The sequence below is a fragment of the Nannobrachium achirus genome, assembly GCF_963921795.1.
Source record: "Nannobrachium achirus genome assembly, chromosome: 22".
Lineage (NCBI taxonomy): Eukaryota > Metazoa > Chordata > Actinopteri > Myctophiformes > Myctophidae > Nannobrachium > Nannobrachium achirus.
In genome coordinates this window covers 13,527,488-13,552,341 of record NC_137829.1, presented here as the reverse complement: position 1 = coordinate 13,552,341, position 24,854 = coordinate 13,527,488, and the positions used below count along the sequence as shown (strand labels likewise).

General features: G+C 41.0%; 1 long non-coding RNA gene across 1 annotated transcript; it reads left to right on the top strand.

Annotated features, from left to right (window-relative positions):
- Window positions 1–8,577: 8,577 nt before the first annotated feature.
- On the top strand, window positions 8,578–11,258 carry LOC308308027. The gene is made up of 4 exons (XR_013963257.1): window positions 8,578–8,635; window positions 9,735–9,839; window positions 10,266–10,772; window positions 11,195–11,258. It is a non-coding gene; the product is annotated as an uncharacterized lncRNA (long non-coding RNA).
- The last annotated feature ends 13,596 nt before the right edge of the window (window positions 11,259–24,854 follow it).

Below are 24,854 nucleotides of genomic sequence, written 5' to 3'. Positions count from 1 at the left end.
TTCCTTGGCCTCTGGGAAGTGTGCATACAAAGTTTTACACTAATTGGTGGTTATAGGTAAAAGCACAAATTGGCCTCTACACAACATGTATGCAAAAGACTGTAGGCCTATATGCAACAGACATAAAGTACTGTGATACTATTCACCTGGACAGTTTATGGTGCTGTACATAGTAAGCCTTGCCGAGCCATGAGGCCCATATGACTCGGCAGAGCCATGAGGCTCATAGGGCAGGAACCCATCTCCTGTTTCTGTAGCGTGAGGCAGCTTGATGTACAAGTACACCCCCTTGACATAACGCTAGCATGTCGCAGGGACTTACCCCCAATCCAACCCTTGATGCTGAGTGCCAAGCAGGGAGGCACTGGGTCCCAGAGTCTTTGGTATAACCCGACTGGGGTTTGAACCCCGATCTCCCAGTCTCAGGGCAGACACTCAAACCACTAGGCCACTGAGCTGGTACATGATATCATTGTAATCCTTGGGCATGACAAATTAGAGTAGCTGTAGACATCACATAGTTTGTATTATAATGCTTGGTTCAGGAGTTATGATGCAAAATACCTTTAGTAATGGCGGATATAAAAATATGCATCAAGGAGGGGCATTTTTGGGAAGGCTCCTTATGTAGCCTCCACAGTTAGTACCAGCCATGAACCAGCGACAACAGCCCTGCTAATCTTGGCACGACTGGTTGCGCGTTGGACTGGCGAGTGGGAGTCCCGGGTTCAATCCCCGCTTCCGCGCATCACTACAATCTGGCGTTGTCGGCAGGATGAGGAGCGTGATATCCTCGCGTGAGGGACAGGTCCACGTTGTGTGCGGCGGTCCGCGGCGTGAAGTGTGAAGCGCGAAGGTGCGCTCCAAAGATCAGGGGGGTGATTGTAGCCTTCACAGTTAGTACCAGCCATGAACCAGCGACAACAGCCCTGCTAATCGGGCTCAGCCCTATTAGCACGACTAGTTGCGCGTTGGACTGGCGAGTGGGAGTCCCGGGTTCAATCCCCGCTTCCGTGCATCACTTTTTGCTCCTTTTCCTACATATTTTCGTCAAATGTCACAAAAATGGTTACACATGATCTATGAACCCAGGCAATGAACATAGTCAAGGGATATTTCGATAGTCCATACCGGTCGTTCGTAACGGGCTGCCTAATTTAGCGGCAAAAAATAGACATAAATCACGAACAAAAATTCGAGTCAACACTGAATTTTAACCACAGGTCGCGGGTGGCATACTCAACAGATCCCCGAAAGCATTTCCACTTCAACCCATAGGAGGCGTCACAAACGCGCCAAACGTAACCGTTTCGTGCCAGAACGCGTTTTTCAGGGGGACCGACCCTCTCAAAACGAAACACAGACAACTTGGCGTATTGTCTCACCGTCCAAACCGCTACACAAGGTTGCACATTTAGCGAGCTGCAGGCACACTTGTAAAAATTGACTCTGTCAATTCTAGTTAAGTGTGCCTGTCATGCAATGGCAGAAACACTTATTGTACTCGCTCAGGAAAACTTCGGCACGTAACTAGTGCCGCACCATTTACGCCACCCCCGCAATATATACATCAAAACGTGCGGCTCGGCCGGGAATGGTGGGCTATTACTTTTCTTTCCGATCCGCGTTACCATGGTGACGTAATTGGCAAAAAACGAAAATTACGTTGCTATGGTAACGGATTGACTTATAATGGGAAAATGCAAAAAGTCACATTCAAGTATTTTTCTCTCGCAAACCGTAAGGGCTACATTTTCAAAACTTGGAGAGGAGATTCATAATAATTTTAAGAATGAATAGAAAAATAATTACATCACTCGGCCTCATGGTGGCGCTATAACGGCCCACTTTACGTTTTTCCCCGTAACTCTTGAACAGTAGATCAGAAAATTAAATTTATTTTTTCCCTGGATTCCTTGGGTCAAGACGCATCTCCCCATATAGGCCACACCCATTTGCGCCAGGCTAGATTTTCCACCATCTTGAATTTTCTCCAAAACACACTTTTTGCTCCTTTTCCTACATATTTTCTTCAAATGTCACAAAAATCGGTACACATGATCTATGAACGCATGCAATGTGTTCTATATCTATGAATCTGTGAAATCTTGCAAGCACATTCCCACTAGGTCAAGGAACAGATGCCACCCTTCTTACATTGGCCTGTTATAGCGCCACGAGCGGGTCAACTTTTACATAACACATTTTTGGAACAAAATGCCTCAAATCATGCATGCAGCGTCTGATTGCGTCAGTAACGTCAAAGAGAGCACTGCTTGCGATCGTGACATTTTGTACTTTTATAGCCATTGTTTTCTGGCTTGAAGCGAGCCCACAATTGTTTCGAAGGAACAATATTTTCTAGTTTTGGTGTACTGTTGTCTGTTTTGGAGACTTCGGTGTGGTCCGGTCCTTGTGTACTGTTTTGAAAGAGACATTTTAATAATAATATAGAGACATAATAATAATAATAATAATAATAAATAAATACTTTAGTGTTGTTCTGTGGCATAGTAAGAGAAAAGACAACTCCCTATCATAGTAGCAATTATCATTGAAATATCATTATGAAATTGTTATGAATAACAATAAAATACAAAAGATATGTTTAGAGATTTTGGCAACAGTCTTTCTGGACTGTGACAATGCTTTCACTGGTATTTTGCTGACTAGTGCTCTGAAGGCAACAGACTCAAGCGTTGTGATTGGAAAGATGTCCTCAACAAGTACCTGGCAATCGATGGTGTAGCTCCATCAGGGCCACTGCCGGTGCTATCAGAGACCCAGGGATCTTTGGCGACTAGTTTTATGGCTCCATGTAGTTTTATTAGGTGCCTCAGGAGATGAGCATTGCTGCTAGTCGATGTGACCAATGTGTTCTGTCCTAGACACAGTTTACATTTGACAAAATATATTAAACATGGGGGGCTTAGTCTATTCAGAAGTCTTGAGTAGCAGCCATCTGAAGGTGACTTTCAGACCAATTTTTAGGAATTTGCACCCGCGGAAGGGCATTCCACATGTTGGTGCTATAGCCTTTTTTAGTGTTAAATCTAGGTTGAACATGATTAGTGGAGCTGCCTCTGGTGCTGTGATCGTGGACATCCTTGACCTTTAGGAAGTAGTTTGTCAGGTACATGGGTATTCCCAGAAAGCGTGGTGACGCGAGGTTAGTTAAACCTAACCACTTTATGTATCTCATTCTCATATAACATTGAAAGATTATTAGGCTACTAATAATCAATCCCTATAGTCGACATGTATGTGTTTTTTACTCACACTTGCTTTGATTATGTCAATAAGGTATCTTTGAACTGACATAGAATTGGATTTAAATGAGACAGACAGACAGACAGACAGACAGACAGACAGACAGTCGAGACAGACACAGACTAGGATACAAGCAGGCACGCACGCACAGAGAAGGAGAGAGAGAGAGAGAGAGAGAGAGAGAGAGAGAGAGAGAGGCAGGATGAGGAGCGTGATATCCTCGCGTGAGGGACAGGTCCACGTTGTGTGCGGCGGTCCGCGGCGTGAAGTGTGAAGCGCGAAGGTGCGCTCCAAAGATCAGGGGGGTGATTGTAGCCTTCACAGTTAGTACCAGCCATGAACCAGCGACAACAGCCCTGCTAATCGGGCTCAGCCCTATTAGCACGACTAGTTGCGCGTTGGACTGGCGAGTGGGAGTCCCGGGTTCAATCCCCGCTTCCGTGCATCACTTTTTGCTCCTTTTCCTACATATTTTCGTCAAATGTCACAAAAATGGTTACACATGATCTATGAACCCAGGCAATGAACATAGTCAAGGGATATTTCGATAGTCCATACCGGTCGTTCGTAACGGGCTGCCTAATTTAGCGGCAAAAAATAGACATAAATCACGAACAAAAATTCGAGTCAACACTGAATTTTAACCACAGGTCGCGGGTGGCATACTCAACAGATCCCCGAAAGCATTTCCACTTCAACCCATAGGAGGCGTCACAAACGCGCCAAACGTAACCGTTTCGTGCCAGAACGCGTTTTTCAGGGGGACCGACCCTCTCAAAACGAAACACAGACAACTTGGCGTATTGTCTCACCGTCCAAACCGCTACACAAGGTTGCACATTTAGCGAGCTGCAGGCACACTTGTAAAAATTGACTCTGTCAATTCTAGTTAAGTGTGCCTGTCATGCAATGGCAGAAACACTTATTGTACTCGCTCAGGAAAACTTCGGCACGTAACTAGTGCCGCACCATTTACGCCACCCCCGCAATATATACATCAAAACGTGCGGCTCGGCCGGGAATGGTGGGCTATTACTTTTCTTTCCGATCCGCGTTACCATGGTGACGTAATTGGCAAAAAACGAAAATTACGTTGCTATGGTAACGGATTGACTTATAATGGGAAAATGCAAAAAGTCACATTCAAGTATTTTTCTCTCGCAAACCGTAAGGGCTACATTTTCAAAACTTGGAGAGGAGATTCATAATAATTTTAAGAATGAATAGAAAAATAATTACATCACTCGGCCTCATGGTGGCGCTATAACGGCCCACTTTACGTTTTTCCCCGTAACTCTTGAACAGTAGATCAGAAAATTAAATTTATTTTTTCCCTGGATTCCTTGGGTCAAGACGCATCTCCCCATATAGGCCACACCCATTTGCGCCAGGCTAGATTTTCCACCATCTTGAATTTTCTCCAAAACACACTTTTTGCTCCTTTTCCTACATATTTTCTTCAAATGTCACAAAAATCGGTACACATGATCTATGAACGCATGCAATGTGTTCTATATCTATGAATCTGTGAAATCTTGCAAGCACATTCCCACTAGGTCAAGGAACAGATGCCACCCTTCTTACATTGGCCTGTTATAGCGCCACGAGCGGGTCAACTTTTACATAACACATTTTTGGAACAAAATGCCTCAAATCATGCATGCAGCGTCTGATTGCGTCAGTAACGTCAAAGAGAGCACTGCTTGCGATCGTGACATTTTGTACTTTTATAGCCATTGTTTTCTGGCTTGAAGCGAGCCCACAATTGTTTCGAAGGAACAATATTTTCTAGTTTTGGTGTACTGTTGTCTGTTTTGGAGACTTCGGTGTGGTCCGGTCCTTGTGTACTGTTTTGAAAGAGACATTTTAATAATAATATAGAGACATAATAATAATAATAATAATAATAAATAAATACTTTAGTGTTGTTCTGTGGCATAGTAAGAGAAAAGACAACTCCCTATCATAGTAGCAATTATCATTGAAATATCATTATGAAATTGTTATGAATAACAATAAAATACAAAAGATATGTTTAGAGATTTTGGCAACAGTCTTTCTGGACTGTGACAATGCTTTCACTGGTATTTTGCTGACTAGTGCTCTGAAGGCAACAGACTCAAGCGTTGTGATTGGAAAGATGTCCTCAACAAGTACCTGGCAATCGATGGTGTAGCTCCATCAGGGCCACTGCCGGTGCTATCAGAGACCCAGGGATCTTTGGCGACTAGTTTTATGGCTCCATGTAGTTTTATTAGGTGCCTCAGGAGATGAGCATTGCTGCTAGTCGATGTGACCAATGTGTTCTGTCCTAGACACAGTTTACATTTGACCATAATATTTTTAGCGTCCACAATCTCCACAAATTCAAAATAATGGTTAAATTTCCAATCTGCAAAGCTACGTAGTCTGTTGTCCGTTTTGAAGAGTTCAGTGTGGTCCGGGACTTGCATACTGTTTTCAGTGTGGTCCGGTCCTTGCGTACTGTTTTGAAAGAGACACATTGTATCATGCTTAGTGACATTGCTTCAGGTGTAAGACTAGGGCTGTCATGATTAAGACATTTTATATGCCGATTAATGCACATGGCAGATATGACACATAACCTAAATATACAAAGAAATGTCCATCAAACTATACTTGTTTGTTATGTGTAATGGCCACCAATCCCCCCATACCCGGAATATGGTTCTGCAGCCATGGTTTTGGGGACTTCAGCGTTGTCCATTTATTATCTCCTTTTTGCTTTGAAAGAGACAAATTGTAAGTAAACATAAAATACATGATGGGAGAAACCATTTTCAGCTGCCTTCAATTGAAAGTAGGGATGCCATTAAGGAATGAATCGATTAAAATATATTAAACATGGGGGGCTTAGTCTATTCAGAAGTCTTGAGTAGCAGCCATCTGAAGGTGACTTTCAGACCAATTTTTAGGAATTTGCACCCGCGGAAGGGCATTCCACATGTTGGTGCTATAGCCTTTTTTAGTGTTAAATCTAGGTTGAACATGATTAGTGGAGCTGCCTCTGGTGCTGTGATCGTGGACATCCTTGACCTTTAGGAAGTAGTTTGTCAGGTACATGGGTATTCCCAGAAAGCGTGGTGACGCGAGGTTAGTTAAACCTAACCACTTTATGTATCTCATTCTCATATAACATTGAAAGATTATTAGGCTACTAATAATCAATCCCTATAGTCGACATGTATGTGTTTTTTACTCACACTTGCTTTGATTATGTCAATAAGGTATCTTTGAACTGACATAGAATTGGATTTAAATGAGACAGACAGACAGACAGACAGACAGACAGACAGACAGTCGAGACAGACACAGACTAGGATACAAGCAGGCACGCACGCACAGAGAAGGAGAGAGAGAGAGAGAGAGAGAGAGAGAGAGAGAGAGAGAGAGAGAGAGAGAGAGAGAGAGAGAGAGAGAGAGAGACACACACACACAGACAGACAGACAGACAGACAGACAGAGCACAGTAGGTATTACATTCGCTGCTAAGCTAAAGTAAACATGGACTGATTTTAAGGAGCGTGAACAGAATGAAAAAAGAGAATCAATCAAATCAAAGAATGAAAACACCACATACCATGTTCCATTTCTGCTACAACCCTGTGCTGTTTTAGTTTTAAATATTTTAGATGAACAATGTCAGATGACTCGCCTATGTTCGGCTAGCAACAATAACCTAGCAACAATATAACTTCCGGTGGCCAGTCTCTTCAGAATAAGAGAATGGCTTAAATTATGTTTCAGTGTAAAAATAAAAGTTTAACATTAAATAACTTTCAAAAATCTAAAATGGATAAATGCTGTTCTCTAAGTGCATAGCAGTTACAAATTGGGCGCTGTGCTCTCTTTTTTCTTTTTTTTCTCTCATTTTTTTTCTTTACATATCTACTGCATGGTACTGTGTTCTATTCGTCTGTCATTCAATGTTATATGAGATACTTTAATGGTTTCCTGTGGAAATAAGCTTAGTCTTTTCATGGATCTCCTTTTAGTAGACCTTGTACCAGTGAACTGTACCGTCATGAAACTGTACCTTTTCCTATGCAAACTTCTAATAAAGTCTTCAATCAATCAACATACACAAGCGCTCAGGGAGACCTCTGCCCCACCACACTCTCTGCTAAATGGGAGACACACAGTGCAAGGTGTGGTTGAACAGTGGTTGAACAAGGTCATTGGCGACATCTGGTGGTTGGTGTGTAGTAGTAGTTTGGGCCGGAACTAAAGCCTGGTGACGCAAGGTTAAGTCGGACAAGTGTTGTGAACGGAACAAATGTGAGCAACAAGCAAATGTTCCCCCTTGTGATTCCAGACAGCAGTGTTTTTAACATCGCTCTACTTTAAAACCTTTCAACTATTTAGATATTAGAAACAACTATCAACTATATATAGGTACATTATTAGAATTTAGAAACTTAAATGTAGATACTTGGTGTACGAAGTAAGCAACAGTTCTGGACTTGACCATAATATTTCTTATTATATTTGACCAAAACAAAACAGAGGACAGAAACACGCCGTTAAGGAGACATAGGAGCAGCAGACATTATTGGTTTTAGCGTTTGAGACAATAAGGTAAGACTGAAGCTATTGTTAAAGGTGTTGTAACCTGTAAGTTATTTTTGTTGTTGTTAGAATAACAGTAAATAAATAAGCTCTATATATCTTCAAACAATCCCATAGTAGCTCGACGCTCTGACAGGCGGCCTGGCGGCCAGTGGCGGGTGACTCAAAGACTAGACCAGGATTTTCTCAGCCCTTACGAGGGCTCAATTTAAGTCAAAATAAACTAAACTACTTCGCTACTCACCTAACCAAATGTAGTTTTGCGTTGTTGAAAGTCTATTCTCCGCTGTGGGAAACCTCTCAGCACCCCACCCACTCTGTAAAATACATTTTTGTCATGAAATAGAACGCAACCAACTCGAGCCACCGCAGACACAGCCCGACACGAAGTATAAACAGGCGGTCGAGTTGACGCTCTGGAACAGAGCTAATAATCCCATAGTAACTCAGTGGCGTTTGTTCAGTATGACAGTTAGTTCCATCTGTCCAGCTCTTTAGTAAATAGAACATACATCCTATGAGGAGAGAACTCCTACAGGATATACAGAATAAACATGTGAAAAAAATTAGAGTGTGAAAAGACAAAATTAGAATGAGAACACTTTAAATTGAAGCCAGCTGAAAAATGGTTTCTCCCATCATGTACTATTTTCTGTTTACTTACAATTTGTCTCTTTCAAAGCAGTACGCTCTTCTTGCAAGGCCCGGATGACAAAAAGGAGATAATGGACAACGCTGAAGTCCCCAAAACCATGGCTGCAGAACCATATTCCGGGTATGAGGGGATTACCCATAACAAACAAATATAGTTTGATGGAAAATAAAATATTTGTCCATGAACGGAATAGTAATGTGAAGAAACCTTCACAAAATATTGGCTGCACACAACAGTGTCTGGGCACTGGCTAGGGAAGACAGATTTAAACAATAAACAGTGATCAAACCGCTGACACAGTTATTTACTCGCTAAGCAGATGGCGATCTGATAGCAGGCACAATCTAGTGTGACAATCTCTTCGCTGCTTTAGACCTTAGACGTCACCAAAACATTGCATTGATAAGATATATCTTATTAATTAGTCTATGTCAGGGGTCTCCAATGTGTGGCCCGGGGGCCAAATGCTGCTCGATGACAATTTCTGTACCGCCCGCGGCTTCATTCCTAGGTTGTACTATAAACGGCCCGCCAGTACCATCAAACAAGAATATTTGATAGTATAATTTGTCAGGACTCCTTGTTCCCTGTTGTCTCATTCTTAAGGGGTCAATGAAAGGCTATTTTGTTGTATTTCTTACTTTGCACTTCTGGTTACATTTGGTAATGTGAGTTATTTGTTTTGTTCAGAGCAAACACGTGACAAAAGACCATTGATTGTAAATATTGATGATGATAGTTAAATATTATGTTTGTGACTTTGTTATGGTCCGACCGAAAGTACATTTTGTCAGGAGCTATAGTCGACCCTTGTGTGTTTTAATATTTTCTAATGTGATCTGGACACCCCTGGTCTATGTTAATGGAGACTCAGGCCCTCATTTATCAATGTGCGACTACCCTCTTTCAGCACTGTGTTCCTCTCCTATACACCTGGCCAGTTAGATGTCAGTTCAGTTCTGAATCTGAGACTCTGTCTAGGTCTTGTTCTATTTAGTGTATTCATAAAGAAATAAGACATTTGCTTTAGCGAGGCCATTGACTCTTGTTTTGCTCCATGGCTGTTGGCAACAAGAAGTATGTGTTATTACGTGATGCCTACAGAAGGCCTAAACCATTTCCAACAACTGGTCTACAAATATGGAACCTAAGATGCACTATTAAACACTTACTGAAATCAAAATATAATTACACTATTTATTTTTTTATTTTTATATAGAGTTGTAAATGTGCAGGTCTTATACCATCTGCCAGGGGGTGCTGCAGTACTACTTCCTATGGCTAAAACAGATGACAAAACACAGAATTTAACTGAGACAGTGTGGTAAGAAGCTCTTTATTATGTTGAGTTCAGTCTATATAGGCCTGTCACAATTATTGCATACTCGTCTAATCACAGTTATTTGACATAATAATCGCAATTATTCTGTCATAATCGTTTCCACGTTGAAAGAATGTTCATATATTTTCAAACATTTAAAAAGAAATTGTGGAAATAGCATATCTACAAGCTCACAACGTGTTGCAATGAGACGCGATGGGAGCTTGTAGATCGTCTATTTCCACTATCAATGTTCTTTTTAAGTATAAAGTTGTCAAATATGTCAGACATTTCTTTGTATATTTAGGTTATGTGTCATATCTGCCATGTGCATTAATCGGCATATAAAATGTCATAATCATGACAGCCCTAGTCTTACACCTGAAGCTATGTCACTAAGCATGATACAATGTGTCTCTTTCAAAACAGTACGCAAGGACCGGACCACACTGAAAACATTATGGAAGGCCCGGACCACACTGAAAACAGTATGGAAGACCCGGACCACACTGAAAACAGTACGCAAGGCCCGAACCACACTGAAAACAGTACGCAAGGACCGGACCACACTGAAAACAGTACGCAAGGCCCGGACCACACTGAAAACAGTATGCAAGGACCGAACCACACTGAAAACAGTACGCAAGGACCGAACCACACTGAACTCTTCAAAACGGACAACAGACTACGTAACTTTGCAGATTGGAAATTTAAACATTATTTTGAATTTGTGGAGATTTTGGATGCTAAAAATATTATGGTTAAATGTAAACTGTGTGGAGGACAGACCACATTGGTCACATCGACTAGCACCAATGCCCGTCTCATGAGGCACCTAATAAAACAACATGGGGCCATAAAACTAGTCGCCAAAGATCCCTGGGTCTCTGATAGCACCGGCAGTGGCCCTGATGGAGCTACACCATCGATTGCCAGGTACTTGTTGAGGACATCTTTCCAATCACAACGGTTGAGTCTGTTGCCTTCAGAGCACTAGTCAGCAAAATACCAGTGAAAGCATTGTCACAGTCCAGAAAGACTGTTGCCAAAATGTCTAAACATATCTTTTATATTTTATTGTTCCTCTACATTTCATAATGATAATTGCTACTATGATAGGGATTTGTCTTTTCTCTTACTATGCCACAGAACAACACTAAAATATTTCATATTTATTATTATTATTATTATTAAAGTAAATTAACTAGTTACTTTTATAATTAAGTAACAAAGTAGCGAGTTAACTACTTCTGATAGCTGTAACTGTCTATAACTATAGTTACTTTTTAAAAGAACTTGCCCAACACTGGTTATACCTAAAGCTGTGTCACTGATACAAAATGTCTCTTTCAAAACAGTACACAAGGACCAGACCACACCGAAGTCTCCAAAACAGACAACAGTACACCAAAATTAACTGAGACAATGAGGAGGTAAGAAGCGTGGCGCGTAACAATCTGTTGGTAAATGTAATATCAGATGGTGCCACTATTATATCTGGTCCACTCTGATCCAATTTCTCGAGTATGTCTGGGTTTAGGGATGGGTATTGGCAAGAACCTCACGATATGATACGTATCACGATACTTGGGTCACGAATCACAATACAATTGTATCACGATATATTGCGATGCGATACATATTGTGATATATATTCAACAGAATTCATTTTTTCTTTTTTTAGACCTGAAAATACAACTTGCCATGTACCACCTTGTTACAACCCCTGTCTAGGGTAGGAGTAGAACATTATGAGGAGGACAACAGCTTTTCAAAAAGATGAATTTAAATTTAATTTTATTTTATTTTTTTAGCAGAGACTGAATCTCAAATTTTGTCTTTTATAAGTGAAAGTGAGCTTCAGGGTGCTGGTTTACAATAATCGAAAACGTACTAAGACTAAAGAAATACCCCTTACATAAACCCCTAACCAAAAGAAAGAAAACAAAAATACAATTTACTGACCTTACTCGCCTAACTAATGAAAAACAGGAACAAAAGTGGGAACCAAACAAACATACCAAAACACCCCTACATGAATAAACAGGGTTTACAAATGAATCAAAACTAACTAGGGGTAGCGCAGTTCAGGCCAAAGGTGGTACTGCAGCTGAAATGCATGGTGTAAATGTAAAGTATAGTGTCGTATGAGTATGACCTGGCTTTATATGTTCCATGTTTACATTTTGCGAAATAATTGAACTGTGTTGAACCATGTGTAAAGCCTGGGATTCAAACCCGTGTCACCCGCAATGGCAAGGGACATTAAAGCCAAACGTCAACCATTAGCTTAAAGGGGTATCACCTCCTTTCTTTTAGACACTCTGCCACACCTGCATCTGTAAACAACCTGGTTAATATGTTGGATATAATTTTGCTGTCTGAGTCTACAGGTATACCTCCTGTGAAGACAGACCATTTGATCAAATGGAGTTATTTAGTAGTGTGTCTACCATCAGATGAAGTTGCTTCACTACAAATGATTAAACAAGTCTTGTCTCTTTACAGCTCCTCTAAAGGGCGTTGGTCAAAACCATGTGGTGGTGTAGATGTTTCTCAGCATCCTGCCTTACAGGTAACGAAAATCTGAATTATTTTATGTATGACTTCACCACTTTTCAACCTACAGTATCTTCATATAATTGGTCTTCATAATTGGATAAAATAGCAAAAAAATATTCTACTCGGTCTGTATCTCATAGGAGGGCTCTGGGGAGTTCAGAAAATTGTCTGCCAGTGACATCAATGTTTGGAAGATTAAAAAAAAAATAGATGGTATATAAGATGGGTTGAAAAGTGGTGAAGTCGTCCGTTAAGACTGTAAGACTGGGGTTGAAATCAAAAGACTGTGTTAAGGGAAAACATTTTTGTACTCTTTCGCTTGAGATCCGATTTCTCTTCCATTTCTATTTCATAGACCTGGCTGCCACCTGGCTATGATTACCATGTGTGCTCCATTGAGGAGAAGCCTACAGAATTTGACCACAGTGCGCTTTATGCTACCGTGCGGCTCCCGTTGAACACGGCAGAAGAACTTAACGAGTGGGTCCTGAAGACACGCTGCACCCCTGTGACGTGGAGGGTCAAGAGCTCCAGAGTGGCAGCAGGCCATAGGGTTCTCTATAGGGTAACGCAGCCTTGCCTACCTATAGACCTTTTTCCAGAGCGCTGCCGTGCATCTGCGGTATCGCTGTGCCAAGCGATGCCGCTTAACAACGCAGTTATAATTGCCGCTCTGAGAAATCGTCTATACACGATAAGCAATGAAAAAGAATAGAAACCACACCACAATATATTCTTATTTTGAGATATCAGTTTATAAATCTTTTGGCCTTGACAGCTGGGTATTTGAAAAAAAAAACATGTTTTTCAGATGGATTACAAATGTCAGCACCATGTAAATCTAAGGTCGACCACCGCAAGCAGCAGAAAGACGTGCAAAAACACCGGCTGTCCAGCAAAACTTAGTGTGTTACTAAAGTGTGACACTGGTGGTATAAGGAGGTGAGTTTTTGTTTTAAATAAAGGGCCTTTCAGTCAGACAACTATAACAGTGTTTATTTTGACAGCAAATTCTGATTTAGTCTTATGACTTAACTCAATTAGCGCCGATCCCGAGAATACTCGTGAAAAATACTCGAGTAGCACATGCTGCCGATCCCGAGTATACTCGTGAAAAGTACTCTATTACTGTAACGGCGGTACTCTATTACCTGTTGGTGCGCGGAAGGTCCTGACACGATCGCCCTCGCCGATTCATCATCATCACGGATCCACGAGCACAAAATAGTAATCCCATAACATTGAGGCAGACGGGGAATCTCATCTTTAATGTCCATTATCTCGAAACAACACTTTCAAAGGGAGGATGGCAGTAGATTCTCGCTTATATAACACATGTTGAAAAGCACCGATCCGCCATTACACAACAGTATGTTGATGACGAGCGATTCCGGTGAAGGACGTGATGACGTCAAACCGGAAGTGTTTACGCTATGGACTTCTGGCCTTCAAAATAAGACAACGGTCGTGGATGCAGCCTGCGGGAGGCACGCTGGACATTTTAATCCGTTAATTTCTGGAGCACTAAATGAGTTAAGATCTGGAGGTGTGGCTAATGCTGTTTGGCCACTCAAAACAGACAAATGGCATTGGTCACGCCTCCAGGTCTTATTTAAGTCTTAAAGGGTTATTTCACTTTAAAAAAAAAAAACATTTGGTCATTTTATCGTCTAATCAGGCTTTTATGAACACCCTGGACATATTTTAAGTTGCTTCATTCAGTATTTAGATATTTGATGTAAATGTTATCAGGCCCTACCTCTCCAGGACACCCATTGTAACTTTGAACTCCATTTTAACCAGTACTCCTGAAAAACACCATTATTTTTTTCTGGTGACTCATAATACCCTCCTAATGTTTTTTCAATAACTTTTTTATTTATTTTTAATAATTCTTTGTGAAAATAGAAACAATTAAACACAATAATAAATTATTAAAAATAAATGAAAAAGGGGCACGGTGACGCAGTGGTTAGCGCTTCGCCTCACAGCTAGAAGGTCCTGGGTTCGATTCCCGCCGGGGGACGCTGTGGGTGCTGGGGGCGTGTTTCTCCCTCCGCGTCATCAGCGCCCACACCCTAGGTGGGGTCGACGATAGGGCCTTTCTGTGTGGAGTTTGCATGTTCTCCCCGTGTCTCCTAGGGTTGATACCCTCACAAAAACATGCAGTAATCCTGGTCTCAATAATGCCTCCCCCTGGCCAGCCGGGGCGCTTGATGGAGGGGAAAGGAACTGGTTGGAATAACGTGTTCCTTCCACGCGCTACGTCCATCCCAGGGAAAATCCCCCCTGTCAGGTGAAAAGAAACAACTTGGACTACTCATGCATTGCAGGAAGCATGAGGTGAGTCCGTTGTCTCCCCAGGCGCGGCAGAGGGAGAGCAGAGCCCAGGATTACATAGGCAATTGGCACTGGGTGAAAAAATGGGTTGCAAAATCGTGGGATAAAAATGAAAAAAAAAAAAAAATGAAAAAGGTTATCGAAAAAGTTACGTATTAGGAAGTATTATGAGTCACCAGAAAAAAATAATGGGTGTTTTTGATGAATCTATCATGGTTAAAATTGAGTTTGAAGTTACAATGGGTGTGTCAGAGCCCACACATGTAGGCAGAGAGAGAGAGAGAGAGAGATCTCGCATGCTGTAGGTCACTTTTTCTCAAGCACTGGGTCGGGAGTCGGGACCCATTTGGGGTTCGTGGACACTTTTTTTTATGCGTTCCTTCATTTTTGGTTTCCTACATTTTGTTTTTATTTTATTTTTATTTTATTTTTTCAAAAGAAAAATCAAAAAACATTCCCCAAAAAGCTAAGATTTTCATGAATAAACAAATTAAAAATCTAAGAAATTCCATAAATTAGAAAACAAATGTTTAAAAAGTTGTGAAAATAGCTGATCTACAAGCTCACAACTTACATGAATGTTTTTAAACTGAACACTAATAACTCAGATCTTTGCTTCTGGGGGTCCCTGGAACAAAAAGGTTTGAGATGGGGGTCGGCCAAATACATTGACCTTGACATGAAAAGGTTCGAGCACCACTGACATAGCTACATACGTATTTCAGAAAATGCTTAGTATTTAGAAGACATTCGTAGAATCGGCCTCAGGTCTTAATTGGTTAATGCAAAATATATTTTGCTATTGTTACAGTAATCGTTCCCAGTGTGAACAGCCCTCACAATTAGTGTTTTCTTTTTAATGAAACTAGTTCACAAATTCAAGGCTAACATGTGTGTTGGTGCTGTTTTTCCTCAGCATTAAGGACTCTCATTTGCCACAGTATCCAGCAGAGATCATTCTGGCGAACACCCACAACCACAACCTATACGAGGCAGATGCTCTGAAGCATCGAGACGTCGGACCCAAGGCCATCCAGAGTCTGACCAGACTCCTTCAAACTGGACACACTCCAAGCTCTGCCCTGGCAGCGTTTCAGAAAGAGCTGAAAGCAGAATACGGTGACAAGTACATATTTGCTGCTGCTGACCGAGCCATCTGCCCTGATTTGAATTTCTGCCAAAGGTGTGCTTTAAGTTTGAAAATGAACTCTAGCTATCGTCCCTATTCCTCAGTGGTGAAAAAAAAACATCGCTTTGCTAGCTTGTAGATCTGCTATATAGCTTCCATAATCACAGTGTACTTCCAAATGATCATAGTAGCAACAATCTGCAAGCTTGCATGTGGCCGATTTGAAGTAGCTGCCAAACTGCTCATAACAGACTGACTAGCTAATATAAGATAGAATCCAGTTATGTGCAAATGTTCTTCAATGAAACTTAACTCATCAGCAGACCAGTTACACATACTCTATCATGGTACAGTACAGCCTGGTCTGTATTATTTTAATTATACTGCTGTTTAACTGTAGCTTGTTAGTACATCTGGTGGTGTGGATAACAGATTAGATAAACCAGGTGAATTTGGAGCATTATTGGCAGATATCGTACTCTCAGAAATGCCTCTTAGCCAGTCACCAAGGTTGTAACTGGCTGTGGTAAAACAAGTGCTGCACACTCTGTGTATGTGTGCCATTGTGACTGTTTTAAAACACATTCTAAATAGCAGTCTTTTGCACAGATTATCCAAGATGATGGTAGGCCGAGTCGGCCGACAGGCATCTAGTCGGCCGGAAAGTCAAAGTAAGAGGAAGAAGAAGAAGGTGTGTCCAGACGTTCTACAATGTGTGACACCAGCTGAGGAGCAGACTGACAGTAAGTGATTATAATATATTATATAATATAATATATTATATACTGCACATACAGTATGAAACAGAGCTGATACCTTTAAATGCATTTTGAGAAAAAATAATGCTGTTATTTGTTCCAAAAGCTATACCCTGTATATTTATAAAATGTCACAATGCGACATAGTTATAGCTCTGTTTACACAATGCTGTACCCCCTCCGTATGTATATATGTTCCCCATTTTCAACTGTTTTTATTGTCTCCACCAGCCGAAGGCTGAGGGAGAGTATGTTTTCCCCTCCGTCCGTCCGTCCGTCCGTCCGTCCGTCCGTGCGTCCGTCCGTGCGTGCGTCCTCGCAGTTTGTGAACAGCTAATCTCAGTCACCGTTGGCCCGATCGCTGCCAAACTGAGCACACACACTCCCTGGATGCCAATCTAGAACCTCTGCCCCACATTTTTCAAATCAGCCTCATGGTGGCGCTATAACAGGCCGATTTGTGTGGCCTGGTTGTTACCAGCTAATCTCCGGCGCCGTTGGCCCGATCGCTGCCAAACTGAGCATACACACTCCCTGGATGCTAATTCAGAACCTCTGCCCCACATTTTTTAAATCAGCCTCATGGTGGCGCTATAACAGGCCGATTTGTGTGGCCTGGTGGAGACCTGTGCTCGGAAGAGCACTGCTTCTAGTTTTATTTGTGACACTTGCTTTGGCAATGTAAACGTACGTTTTCTCATGCCAATAAAGCTCCTTTGAATTGAATTGAATTGATTATAAATCACACACTGACTTGCTTCCTATTTTTTCTTTTTTTTTATCCCACGATTTTTGTAACCCATTTTTTTCAGCCAGTGCCAATTGCCTAAGCTGTAATCCTGGGCTCTGCTCTCCCTCTGCCAACCTGGGGAGGCCCCCGAACTGAGCTCATGCTTCCTTCAGTGCATGAGGAGTGAGCAGGCCACTTCTTTTCACCTGACAGGGGGGAGCTTCCCCAGTTGGAAGTAGTGCGTGGAAGAAACACGTTATTCCAACCAGTTCTATTCCCCTCCATCTATTCCGAGGCATTATAGAGACCAGGATTACTGCATATTTTGTGAGGTTATCTACCCTAGAAGACACGGGGAGAACATGCAAACATACATAAAGGCCCTTTTGCGAAACCCCACCTAGGTTGTGGGCGCTGATGACGCGGAGGAGCTTCCTCAATTCTTAACACACAGTCTCTCTGTCAGCTTGTGTTTAGTACACAACGGCAAGATGAAATCCACTGAGGTAGAAGGAAGAGGCACTCCAAAATAAAAGAAGGAAGACACTATCTACCATTTTCTTTATTCTCTTTTCTAATACAAGGAAATGGTAACTAGTTGTCATGCAACTTTATTTTGGAGTGCTGCTTCCTTCTACCTCTGTGGATTTCATATTGTTTGAGATTATCTTGAACTGGCGGGGTCGCCAGTTAAAATATAATTAATTTGTGGGGTCACGGCCTGAAAATGTTGAGAACAATGGGTTAGCAAAGCTTCACCTAAGACTGGGGTGATCTCTGGAGGGTGAACATGTTTACTAATGTTCTCGCTCATCCACAGTCCAGCAGTTCATCTCATTTCCATATGATTGACAATGTGAAGCTCCACAATGGACTTCGGTACATGAATGAAGCACGTTTTTTTTATTTTTCCTCTAAATGTAAACTAAAAGGATGATACGTTTTAGCATGTTCAGTTCACTGTCTAGAAGTGTTTATACTTTACATGACTGCTGACAATGTTTTGGTTTTTCCCAAGAAGGTTTCCACTCATTTTAGTATGGAATGAAAATCAGGTTGTAGAGACTTACAGAGACTTTCTTGAGATTATACTTGAGATATTTGTGGAACAGTTCCCCCACTAATATAACCCTAACCCGAATAGGGTTAGGGTCCATCACCATTAACTTTTTATGTCAAACGACGTGTATTTTTCTTTTTGTCTCCCTCATCTTCAGACTCGGTGCGAGGTCAAAGTTCACAGCAGAAGCAGCCCGCTCCATGTGCGAGCCAAGGAGACCCCCAGACCAATCAAGAGGAATGGGAAGCTGCTGACTTTCTAGCGGGTCAGAATAATAACTAAGTTATTAATACTAATAACTTAGTAGAGCTGCCAATATTCCTCAGAAATGAAATTCGAATATTGGTCTTAAAAATTGTCGATACTAAAAAGTATTTATCAAGTTATAAAAATTATAAAGTTATAATTATTATTGGTTGTGGTACTAATAATTTAACCCTGGGATTCTTAAATCCTAAGGAGAAAATGCAGTTGTTAAAGTTTAAACAAAAACTTAAGAACCAACCAGTCTGCTTGATATAACAGCAGCCAGTTTACAGTGCAGAGACATAATTGCCTTAATTTGATGCATTAAGTGGCCATCAACTACTAAATGGCATCAGCTAAGCTGGACACACACACAAAATTCGAATATTAATTTGGTAGCCTTATAACTTAGTAGGGCATTCATTTTTTAGTATTAGAATTATTCAACCTCAAAGTATTTGAATAGTCGAATATTCGACAGGAAATATACAGGGGCCTATACATTTTTTCATCCAATAAAAATGAGCAATTAACTCTAGCCTGGCTTGGCCAGACTATATACTAATGCAGCTAACTAATTGCAGTATTGTTTTAACATGGATGGATTGTTTAGCTGTGCTAGGCTAAGGTAACTCAGCGGTATTGCAGCTACTCATACATATGGACATACACATGGACAAACAGACATACATATACTCTGTCAAATGTTGGAGTGGTAGGCACTGCTAAATAAAATCTCTAAAAACGATAATGGATTGTTTTAGCCCTAATTCACACTTATACACAGTTCAGGATGTGTCTGTTGGAGGTTTTAAATAACGAATGCTTTTGTCTCCTTCATCTGCAGACTTAATGCAAGGCCAAAGTTCATGGCAGAAGCAGTCCACATGTGCGAGCCAAGGAGTCCCCCAGACCAATCAAGAGGACGTGGAAGTTGAAAGTTCTGCTGACTTTCTGTGTCTATCTGCGCCAAGTGACCATGGAGAGGGTGAGAATAATAACTTTGTAACACCTAGCCCTTATTAACCAATTAAATATACTTAACTCACTTACTGCTATTAAAAACATCGACTTTCGGGGTTGACTGCCACGTTGTCCTTACCTTTTGACGTGTGTGCACATCGTAGATGATCTGTGCACAGATCATGCACCAGGCGTGTGTACACTTCGCTGTGCTCTGGTCCCGCCCCTGACCGGATACGGAAACCTGATCAAACCGGAAACCAGAAATCAGACCGGAAAGCACTTAACATTAACCACTTAAATCCTATATACTTCACATATGATGTGATTAAAGTGAACATTTTAACTCAAATCCTTGCTTCTGTGGGGGTCCGCACAACAAAATGTTTTGAGATGGGTGTCGGCGGCCATTGCCGGGCCAAAGATTCATTGATCAGATTACTGTGTGGGCATTCAGAACACAGAAGAGATTAGTCGCTCCAAGGGAGCAGGTTGGTGCCTTGCATGGTTTCCACCCTCACGGGTGTATGACTGTGTGTGTGAATGGGTGAATGTAATGCACATTGTAAAGCGCTTTGGATAAAAGCGCTATATAAATGCACCATTTACCATTTAGTCTACAGTATCGGCATTTGTTTGTCCAAAGTTATTATTATATATAGGCCTATATATTTTTTTTTTGTTTTCTTATTTTTTTTGAAAAAAGTTGGAAGTCGGTCTGAGTATTTTGTAGCATGTAACCCTTTACACCACTGATTCTCAAACAGTGGGTTGGGACCCATGTTTATAATTTAAAATGAACAAACTAAATAAATAATCCCTTAACACGCTTGGTGCCAGGATTAAAATCGACTAATGTCTTCAATTCATTCACTGATAATGCACGGATCATGTACCACACGTGTGCATGCCATTCACAAAAAAATCTGCTTGGAAATCGGTTCATGCATTCATGAGATAGAGGCTATACATCCACACGGCGTAGTGTCATCAGTGCGTCATAGCTGGGGGCGGAGTCAAGCGTGGGGGATAAAATAACTTGCTCCCATAAGTTAGCATTTTTCAAATCATTTTTTTTAACAGTATAGCGATTTTTTTAATTAATTGCAATGTCTCACATTGATTCCTTGGTTGCCAATGGACAAGAAACAAAGGAAATTAAACGGCATCGGAATTAATTATTATCTATATACTATTAAGGACTGGTCGGATCATCCAAGACCTGATATATCTGTCTGGTAAGAGACACTATTACATTTTTCTATATGATCAATTAAACTTATCATGTGAAAAAACGAAAAGCATTAATTCATCAATGATGTTTATAGAAGACATTAATTGAATTCCAGTACGCTACAGCCATTAACAGCTTGTTATCATGCAAGGATTTACACACTAACACAACACAAGCGAAAAATCCTAGCCTATCCTATAATTTCAAACCTGCAGAGAATACTCTTAAAACATGGCAATGAATACGGAGCTAAAGTAGTGTCGTAGTGTAAATCCAGCATGATGTTAAATAACACAGCATTAATTTTGCCAAACGATAATGGCGTCGTTCCTGCCATATACTAAAAATTCAGGTCTCTAAACTACTTGAATTCACTACGACGTATTCTATAAATATCATTGATGACTTAATGACTGTTGGTTTTTAATATTATGGTAAGTTTAATTGATCATATCTTGTAATCTACCTGGCGATTAAATACATAATGTGCATAATGTAAACAGTTTTTTGTAACATGGAGGGGAGAGGGGGAGAGAGAGGTCTCTGATTTTAGTGGTGCTTTGCTTGTGCAACTTTGACGCATGCATTAAAGATGGGGGATAGTCTGAGTCTGATATACTGTATATTATACGTATAAACCCACAGCTCTAGGCTAGGGGAGACATAAGCAAAACCTCTAGTCTACAAAGTCACATCGCGTCGTGTTGTGAGCTTGTCGAGTTTGGACACCCATAGATTGGCAAAGAGATTTGGTGTACACTGAAAAAGCGGGCAAATTACATAGCAAACTTGGGTCCCGTTTTAGTCCAGAGGGGATGTTTTGAAGTTTGCTCAGTGTAGCCAACTGAGGTAGCCTGCAAGCCCTGCATGCAGCTACTGCTAGGCTAGCCGTTCATATTCGTCTCATATATCTAAATATGATTAAAACGATAGTATATTCTGTACGCTGCACTAACTCTATGGGGGAGACCTGTTTGTTTTCCCCCATAACCGGATGTGACATTTATGGGCGTTTATTTCTAGCTCTGTGTGTATGTATAGTGTTTTCTTCAAATGTAAACAAACATGTCTGCCATGTTAGACTGAAAGATAGACTTGTTCTGGGAGTCAAACATGCAGTTCGCGATCGTGATCGGGGAAGTGTTTGTGTTGTAAAGTTGAACAATGTGTTTACTTTGAACAGACACAGTGGACCTGGTGAAGAGCATGATCAGAGACATTGACAGCATGACAAAGGACCCCAACTACAGTCTGGCCATTGCTGCGATGGCCAAGCAGTTCCATCAGATCAAATCAAACCCGTCAAGGATGCTGTCCGTCTATGGTAAGGACCTCCAGAAGAAGTCCACTTCCAGAAGGACGGCGTCGGTCCGACGAGCAACGAGACGACTGAACTCTTCAGCAAGCTCCCGTGCCGATGCTAAACGTGGGACCAAGAGGCGTCTGCCGTCCGCTCGCCCGCAGACACACGGCAGCCCCGTCGACAGGCAGCAAATGATTGAGTATCACAAATTAGCCTTTTCTGTAGAAAATAATGAATCGGTCAAAAGACAGAGAATGATTGAGTACCACAAATTAGCCTTTTCCCTGCAAAGAAATGGCTCAAATTCTGTGTAGCAGAAGAATTAATTGTGTTATCTACTCTCTCACACTATTTTTTTGGGGGGGAAGGTGAGGTTACTTTGTCGACAAAATATTCAGGGAGGAGGTTGTAATCTGTAAAAACGAAGTAAAAATAAATAAATACACATATATATGTGTATTCTTATATATTTATGAAATATTATATTATTAAGTTATATTTGCATTCACAGTCATGTGAACGAGGACTCTTTTTAGTCAACTTCAGCTCTGATGGGCCATCAGTCCTCTTTCTGTCCACACTAGACTGTCTACGCCAAGCCGAAAGGGCTAAAATACAATGGCATAGAGTGAAGTCAATCTGGAGTGCTTGATGTTCACAAAGCACAGGGTAAGAACGACAACGCAGGCTTGAAGTGAATCGTACTCGGCCTACACCCCCCCAAGATGCAGACGGGTGTTGTGAACAAAAACAAAATAACTCTGACCCCTTTGAAGTGAACCGAACGTATGCAAATAAATCATGAATCGCAGTTAGAATGTCAACAAACAGTAGTGCTTTCTCACTGTTCTCAAAGGGAGATGGAATGGAAGATATATATTTAGTAAAAAATAAGGGGTCACATGATAAGACATGATCAAAATAAATACAGAATATGGAAATACATTTTAAAATGGATAACTTTTTAATCCCTAATCTAAACAGAAATTAAAAAGACTCCTGTTACACTTTGCCTTATGGCTTTTTTTTAGCCCTCTAGTATTGCCGGGATGCTCGAAATAACGATGGTCGAAAAAAATCTATCTCTGCTGTTGGGTGGAGACCAGCTATATTATGTCCAATGGCCGATTCATAGTTCACTTTTAGAGCCGAATTTATTACGGTTCGGGGAGTAACAAAATCTCGGTGGCACCGAACAGGCGAATTAATGACAACAATTGTTGCAATTGTCCTTTTGTTTTCTTAGTGATTTATATCATTTTTGTCATTTGAAATATTTACTTTTTTTTTTTAAGGCCAGTTTGAGGCCCTTTTGATAAAAATGATCAGTGTTTCATTGCTAAAACAGCGCATTTATATGTAATTATTTTATTCACGTTTGATAAATCCTTGACGTGTATGACATTGTTCACAGACTACACTTTTGACCAGAATGATGCAAAAAGCATAGCTAACTGTCTGTTTCCCCCTTTTAGTACGTTGTATTCCCAGTTGAGCACATGCTCACAATAGTTATTGGGGTAATGATCAGACAATTCTTCGAGTACAGCATGTACCAACAGATCTTGTTTGCATCCAATGTGAATTTAGGAGGATCACCACTCTCTTTTTCGGACAGGATCAGCATGCCTGGCAATCTTTGGGTAGCGGTAGCTGTTTGAGTGCTAATTTCTTTGTCATACTTTGCTTTAGTGCTAGCCAGTAGCAGCATTGCATAGACCTTCATGTTCTCGCAGCATTTGACAAATAAAGTTTCACATTATCTATTTTGTTTCAAATATTGTGTGTGTGTGTGTGTGTGTGTGTGTGTGTGTGTGTGTGTGTGTGTGTGTGTGTGTGTGTGTGTGTGTGTGTGTGTGTGTGTGTGTGTGTGTGTGTGTGTGTGTGTGTGTGTGTGTGTGTGTGTGTGTGTGTGTGTGTGTGTGTGTGTGTGTGTGTGTGTGTGCGACCATGTTTGCGTGCGTGTGTTTTGAGTTCTTGTTGCTAGGGATGGAGTCAAAATGTCTGTGTTTGTGTTACCTTGGCATCACCCACACACGCACGTGCGCACACACACACACACACACACACACACACACACACACACACACACACACACACACAGAGAGAGAGTCCAGAGTACAAGCAGCAGAAAGTCAAATCTCAGGTAAGAGACTTCACTAGAACTGAACATTTAGTCTCAAGACAGACAGACACTACTTGTAGCTTATTTCTAGAGCTTGTATTGTTTCTGTCGGGTGGAAAACTTGTATGTCCAAAACTGTTACTTTTCAGGAAAGTGGAAAAAATACCTGTGTTCAATGTAGTTATTATTTAGTCACAAGCTCTTGTTAATACTTTTCATTGATTAAATATGAATAAAACCTACAATCAGACTTAAATAATACTTTGGTACTATAATATAATACTTAAGTGGTTAATGCATGCTTTGCAAAAATCATCGAAAAAATGTAACTACTTAAGTTTTCAATTCTAGTGGAGTAACAAGTACAATATTTGCCCCTGGGATGTAGTGTAGAAGTTATGTAATGGAAATACAGTACTTGAATACTTAGATACTGTTCACCATTGCATGCAACCAGTGGTGGACAATAACTAAGTAGATTTAGTTGAGTATCGTATAGGCCCAAGTAATTTTTTGAGTATCTGTACTGTACATATTTTAAGTTTTATTTGTATTTTTGGATACTTTC